This window comes from Priapulus caudatus, unplaced genomic scaffold (genome assembly GCF_000485595.1).
Source record: "Priapulus caudatus unplaced genomic scaffold, Priapulus_caudatus-5.0.1 Scaffold218, whole genome shotgun sequence".
NCBI classification, from domain to species: Eukaryota; Metazoa; Priapulida; class Priapulimorpha; order Priapulimorphida; family Priapulidae; genus Priapulus; species Priapulus caudatus.
The window spans coordinates 344,660-352,002 of record NW_014577279.1 but is presented as its reverse complement, the minus strand read 5'-3'; positions in this window follow the sequence as shown (position 1 = coordinate 352,002).

Below are 7,343 nucleotides of genomic sequence, written 5' to 3'. Positions count from 1 at the left end.
TCTCTCTCTCTCTCTCTCTCTCTCTCTCTCTCTCTCTCTCTCTCTCTCTCTCTCTCTCTCTCTCTCTCTCTCTCTCTCTCTCTTCTCTCTCTCTCTCTCTCTCTGCAATAAAAAAACGTTTGGTGAAATATGATGTGTACGCAACTGCGTATCTGCGTTATGGTTACAGAATACACCCGCAGCTGCCCGCTATTTTGCGCCTACTGCGCAAAGGAACCATTTCCGTGAACATGCTCCTGAATCCTATCATGTACTTCATGAAGTATGACGAGTTCAAAGTGGCAATAAGAAAGCTTCTTGGCAGGAACACAGCAACTGTTGGACCAACACCACGTCTCGCACAGCAGGGAAGCGAACGTGTAGCTCACACAGTGGAACACGCAGCAGAAGCAGATGCAACTGAAATTTCGCATAGAGAAAGATAGATATGTCATACCGGGAAGGAAATATAACACATAGAGGAGGAAAGGTGACACATAGAGGAGGAAAGGTGACACATAGAGGAGGAAAGATGACACATAGAGGAGGAAAGGTGACACATAGAGGAGGAAAGGTGACAAGCCGAGGAGCACAGGTGTTACACCGAGAGGGACAGGGGACGCAGTGGGGTGTAGAGATGATACACAGAGCCGGACAGGCGTCACATGCAGTTGGGAAGATATTTGAAACAGAAGAGATGGTAGAGCTGGCAGGAGCGGCGCCAGATGCTGTAGAACAGATGCCTGACACGGAAAGACACGAGACAAATTCAGCAAAATATTTGCCTGATGAAGATTGATGGGTGGCAGCTAACGAAAGAACGGTGACAGAGGTGGAAGACTAGATGTGTAACGTAGATGCAGGCTTGACAAATATAGAGAAGCCAGCTACAACTTCATAGCTTAAAAAAGGTAATCTGGATTCCTAATAGAAATTATTTACTGAATTACGAACTTGAAAAAGTTAATCGCTTAGACGCTATGCTATCAAATCGGTAGCTCTATCTGCATCATGACTATGTAAAGCGACAATGCAAACACAGTGAAAAACTATAACGAGAATGAACGTCAAAATCTGAACTAATATTATAACAGATTACGAAAGATTGTGCGTCAATAGTCTCTGTAACGTGTTACTTGTTGATTGAAACATTCTAAATGTAATGGTCTGTTTCTGACCTAATGGAGTATTTTTATTAGATGCATTTCCAGTGTTTCACGCAAATCCCAATGAACGACAAAACCTTGAACTATTAATTTATTATAACAGACTACGAACGATTGTTAATGCGTCAATAGGTTCTGTTACGCGTTACTTACTAATTGAAACCTTTTAAATGTAATGGTCTGTTGCTGGCCTAATGGAGTATTTTTATTAGATGCATTTCCAGTGTTTCACGCAAATCCCACAAAAAACGTCGTCCTTTCAATAGCTGCCATAAGCCGCATCTTACAATGTCGCTAGCTGTTAATTCATCGCACACGCCTTTGCTATCACGTAATGACGTGTGATTCAATGTATCACCCACGTGACTTTTTCGAGCAACGCTACCTCGTAGGAAAGATTTAATCTGTAGATAAAAACAGAGTGACAAGTGACTGTGCAGTAGTGAAGCGGCACGTTGGTGATTACCAACACCAGCGAAAAACGCTGACAGAATACAGAGGCAAGACAACGAAGGGAAGCGAATTACAATGGTAGATGAAGTGACGATAGTAGTGGACTGAGATTCATAGTATCAAGCACGGCGAGACTGAAGAACAATGCAAAGTTAAACCGAAATCAGAAAAAAAGCAAGGAAAGCACAACATATATTATTGTGTGAAACAGAGAGAGAGAGAGAGAGAGAGAGAGAGAGAGAGAGAAGAGAAAAGAGAGAGAGAGAGAGAAGAAGAAGAGAGAGAAGAAGAAGAAGAGAGGTTCTGTGATTTTATTATGGCCTGTCGCTTATCACTACGCCCCCCCCGCTACACACCACGACCACCACCACCACCACACACAACAACAAACAACAACAACACATGTGCACAACACTACCAATCACCACACCAACCACCACCGCCACCACCACCACCCACCACCACATCACGTTCACAACACAATAGTCAAACTCATAACTCGTGCCAAATATATGGTACTTACGCCTTCATTCCTGATAAGAATACCATCTGTACATAAACTCGAATGATTTTCGTTATTTATCCAACGAAGTAGGCCCTATAAACACAGTTTGCTATTTGGTGCTCCTCCGTTCGTTACGGTGGGCTTCAATCTCGCGACATCCACCGCACGCGCGTGACCCCACGTGACCCCTCAGAGAGCGACATCGCTAGCCTATACCGCCATTACCGTGTTCGCGAGAAGCATATTAGGCTGCTATTACCAATAAGGCTACTATATTGCAAGATACGGATGTAGAAATAATGAACATAAACATGCAGAAACAAAACAAACATTTCTAATACACCTTGGATGCAATCTTGGTTATGATAAAATCCGTCTAAATTAAATTCGTCTATATTAACAACTAGGATTGCTGATGTCGTTAGCATAATATTTTATTATACCTGCAGTGAAATGTTGGTACAATTAAGATAATAGAAACAACGTATTAATTCGTGAATGATTTGCATAACATGCCGAATTAATTGAAATGATAATAAAGTAGATACATGTAATCGTGTGAATTCTTCTTAAACTAACAGCAAGGATATGAACGCGAATACCATTAGCATAACTTTCTTTTGCGCGTAGACCTATACAAAAAAGTAGACCTATAAAACTAGTAAATATATTGAAATAACACTTGCGACACAAAGTTGCAACAGTCGTGATAAACTTTGTGGCTAGTAAATATCAACTATAGGATATAAATGCAGATATCATTCGCGTAATTTATTACAACATGCGCTGACATTTTTATACGGACGGATAATAGGGGACGGAATACATGACATGCCAACTTAATTGTATATATATATATATATTATATATATATAATATATTATATATATATATATGCTATTATATATAATACATATATATTATTTATGCAGAAATTATTAACATATCATGCAAGTTAGCTGCGCTATAGTAAAATTAGAAGTATGATATTATGTTAGATATTGGGTTTAAACCCGTTGGTGAAATAAAGGAGTAAAATATTATACCTTATATACTATATATATATATATATATATATATATCTAACTCTTGATTTTTATATATATATCGCACGCAGGTATTTTATGCAAGATTTCTTATTATTCGGACGATTATGAATGGCAGAGAACAAAAATATTTCTTATATATCACTAATGAAGCATGCGCACATATTATCAGGCATGAATAAAACGTGTCTATTTACTACTTATAGCACACGCACGCACGCACACAGTAACGCACCGCACACACACACACACACACAGCTCACACACATACACCACACACACACACACACACACACACACACACACACACACACACACACACACACACACACACACACACACATATATATATATATATATATAAATAATAAATTGTAAGCAACATGAAATTATATATGAATTGTGTAGCTGTGAATGACCAAACTGCCTCCAGAAATCACAACTTGCTCTTTTAGCCAACGGGAAAATAATAAATATAAGAAAAGCTATCGTGTTAACAGCAAGAACGGCTAATTACATTATAAGGAACGTATTTTTTTTCAAAAACAGTGCTTCGCTATTTATGCTCGTTGTACGTTACGCGCTCTACATTGCTCGTTGTACGTTAACACGCCGCTCTACATTGCTGCGTATGTACGTTTACACGCTTTACATTTCTCGTTGTACGTTACACGTGCTACATTTCTCGTTGTACGTTACACGTGCTACATTGTTCGTTGTACGTTACACACTCTACATGCGCGCTGCTACGTTACACTGCTACATTGTTCGTCTGCTACGTTACACTACTCTACATTCTCGTTGCTACGTTACACACTCGACATTTCTCGCTTGTACGTTTTACACGGTGCTACATGTTCTTGTACGTTACACGCTCTGCCAATTGCTCGTTGTACGCTTACCACGCTCTACATTGCTCGTTGTACGTTACACGCTCTACATTGCTCGTTGTACGTTACACGCTCTACATTGCTCGTTGTACGTTACACGCTCTACATTGCTCGTTGTACTTACTACGTGGACATTGCGCGTTGTACGTTACTACGCCTCTACATGCTCGTTGTACGTTACACGCTTCTACATTGCCCTCGTCTGCTACGCTTACACGCTCTACATTGCTCGTTGTACGTTACACGCTCTACATTGCTCGCGTTGTACATACACACTCTACATTGCTCGTTGCTACGCTTACACGGCTCTAATTGCTCGTTCTACGTTACGACGCTCTACATATGGCTCGTTGCTACATTACACACTCTACATTAGCTCGTGTACGTCTATACACCTCTACATTGCTCGTTGCTACTTTACACGCTCTACATTGCTCGTTGCTACATTACCACACTCTACATGCTCGTGTACGTTATACACTCTACATTGCTCGTTGTACGTTTACACGCTCTACATTAGGCTCGTTGTACGCTTACACGCCTCTACATTTGTCGTTGCTTACGTTACACGCTCTAAATTGCCGCTTCTACGTTACACACTCTACGATTGCCTCGTTGCTACGTTACACGCTCTACATTGCTCCGTTGTACGCTGACACGCTCTACATGCCTCGGTGTTACGTTACACGCTCTACATTGCTCGTTGTACGTTACACACTCTACATTGTTCGCTGAACGCGTATTCTTGTAAATTAATACGAATTCAATTTGCTGCCAATGTTTTCATTTTTATTTTTTGTGTTATATCGCTCAATGATTCTACTCGATCGCTGTTCGAATGCTCATTGACAGCACACAATGTTGCCACACGCACGCCATTGTGCATAGATGCACAGGTGATATGAGCGATACAATTCCTATCTATTGTGTATTTGCGCAAGCAGCACTCCACGTTAGAAGGGAGTTAGGCAACCCGCCGCGAAATAAACCAGCCATCATACATGCTAATCACTAATCATCAGACCATACACGGATTCGTGGTTCGATGGATGTGGTTCTCTTACTTGAACCCATCCTCCTAGGTCTAAGCATCTCCCACTTGGCCGTATATAACAGATAACCTCTGTAAGCATATGTTTATACTGCGTATGTCATCTGCAGTTACTCTACCGGTTACGTGTCCCTATGGTTCACTCACACACTCTAGTGCAATCTGTCGTCTCCCCACACTGTCAGCCACACCAGCTCTGCCTAATCATCTGGTCTTCTTGCCCTTCAAGCCTGCGGCTCTAGTGTGGTGTGTGTGCTGTGTGTGGGTAGTGCTGTGGGGTGTGTGTGTGTGCCTGTGGTCAGGTGTGTGTGCTGTGTGTGTGTGTGTGGGTGTGTGCGTGCGTGCGTGCGCTGCGTGCGGTGCATGCGTGCGTGTGTCTTCCCTACACCTTGCTAAAACTATCTAGCTCCTATCCTTCCATTTCATACATAAAGCACCGACTCCATCTAGGCCTCGCGACGTTCTCCGTCTAGAATTCTTCTTTCTCTTTCGGGGTCTGCCTCTCCCTGCCTTACCAGATACTTGTCCTTCCTAATGTGTGCGAGACCTGTCTCCTGTGGTGACATATGTCCGTCTCCGTGATATCACCTGTTCCTCCCACTGCGTGGTGGCACCTGTCTCTTTTATGTGTGTCCACTTGATCCTCCTAAATGTGTTGACACTCTCCTCCTGTGGGTGCAGTACATGTCTTTCTCTGTGTCGGACACCATGTCCGCCACTGATGTGTTTCATCTGTCGCTTATATCTTGCTGTCTACTTGCTCCCCCACCTGTGTTACCACTGTCCTCCACTATGTGACCCATTTCTCTATTGTACTGACCACTGTCCTTCACTGTGTGAATTTGTCCTGCTTCTTGCTTCTGATATTCTGTCCATCCTACCGTGAGCCAAATTTTTCTCTGATGGCGGGCGTGTGTGATTGTTGCTGGGTTCAACCCGCTCGCTCTTGTATCATACTGAGAAGCTTCCTATTGCCACATTAAACTCCGGTCATGCGCTCATATGAAGTTACATGATATGGCCGTTCAGAAGCCATGTATCACGAAATGAGCTGCCAATTCGTATATGGCGACCCAGTGCGATTGAGCGCCCGCCGGGCGTGTTTCTGCAATAGACGTCGCCAGATAACGTGGGGCTAAACATGTTCGGGACTTATTAGCTAGGATGGACACGCCAACGACAGTCAGGGATGAGTTTGGCTGCTCTTGAACGTTCCAGCGGAGGCTGGACAGTTGTTGAAGCATGCCGCTTGATTACGTTGTCTGCGCGCAACACGTCGGCTGTGCCTGCGTCAATCAATGATCCGACTATAAACGAGTGCTACCGCGTACGTCTGGATGAACAGTAACACGGCCAGCGTAGTGGATAGCGACATACCAGTCTGCAGCCATTTAGTTGGTTATTTATATCAACAACACACAACGATTCCGGGTCGCCATCTTGTATCGCGCTGAACCACGGCTATGGGACCCGCATACCCAGTTGGTATACAGCCAGACGACAGCCAACAGAAAGTTTGCTGCTCTAGGAGTGCATCAGCTGGCTGATATACGCGAAACACGGAGGATGGACGCATAGCAGGTAGCGGTCCAATCGTCGCAAGTCCAATCGTCAGCATTATGCCACCAACTCGAGACGGTAGATGACTAAACCGTGTATATACCACAAGCTATCTCTGTCGTCATGATACTCATGTACGAAAGCTCTGAGATACAGTTGCTCAGCTGCGACGCTTGTAATGTATCGGCACATGCCAGTCATTAATGATGAAGTAGGTTCCGTGCCGCTTCTAAGCATTTCGAAACCTGCACGTATTACGACCATTATAGAGCGATGTTGTAACACGGAGAAGTGTAGTGATCGCAACTAACAAGCCACGAACGCCGCCATAAAGAAAACCCGACATTAGCTGCGAATTGCTGAGAAGCTTTGGATTTCACTGTTGGCTGTGCTGTTGTGATGTGGTGTCTATAGTGCCTTATCATATCAAAGACAGTGTAATTACGGGGCTCCATGCTTAACTGGCCGCAAGTTGTTCTCCTCGTCAGTTAGCTATTGTAATGCTACGCTGCGGAAAGCGTCACCTTAATTGTCACAGGCGGTTGCTGCCGCTTAATTGCCGCATATCGTAGTCTGCATTACTGCTCGTTGTCAGTTTGTGATCTCACTCGGCGTGTCTTTCGGCTATCTTATCTTTCGCTCTTTCTTTCTTTCTCTCTCTCTCCTCTCTCTTTCTCTTTCTCATCTCTCCTC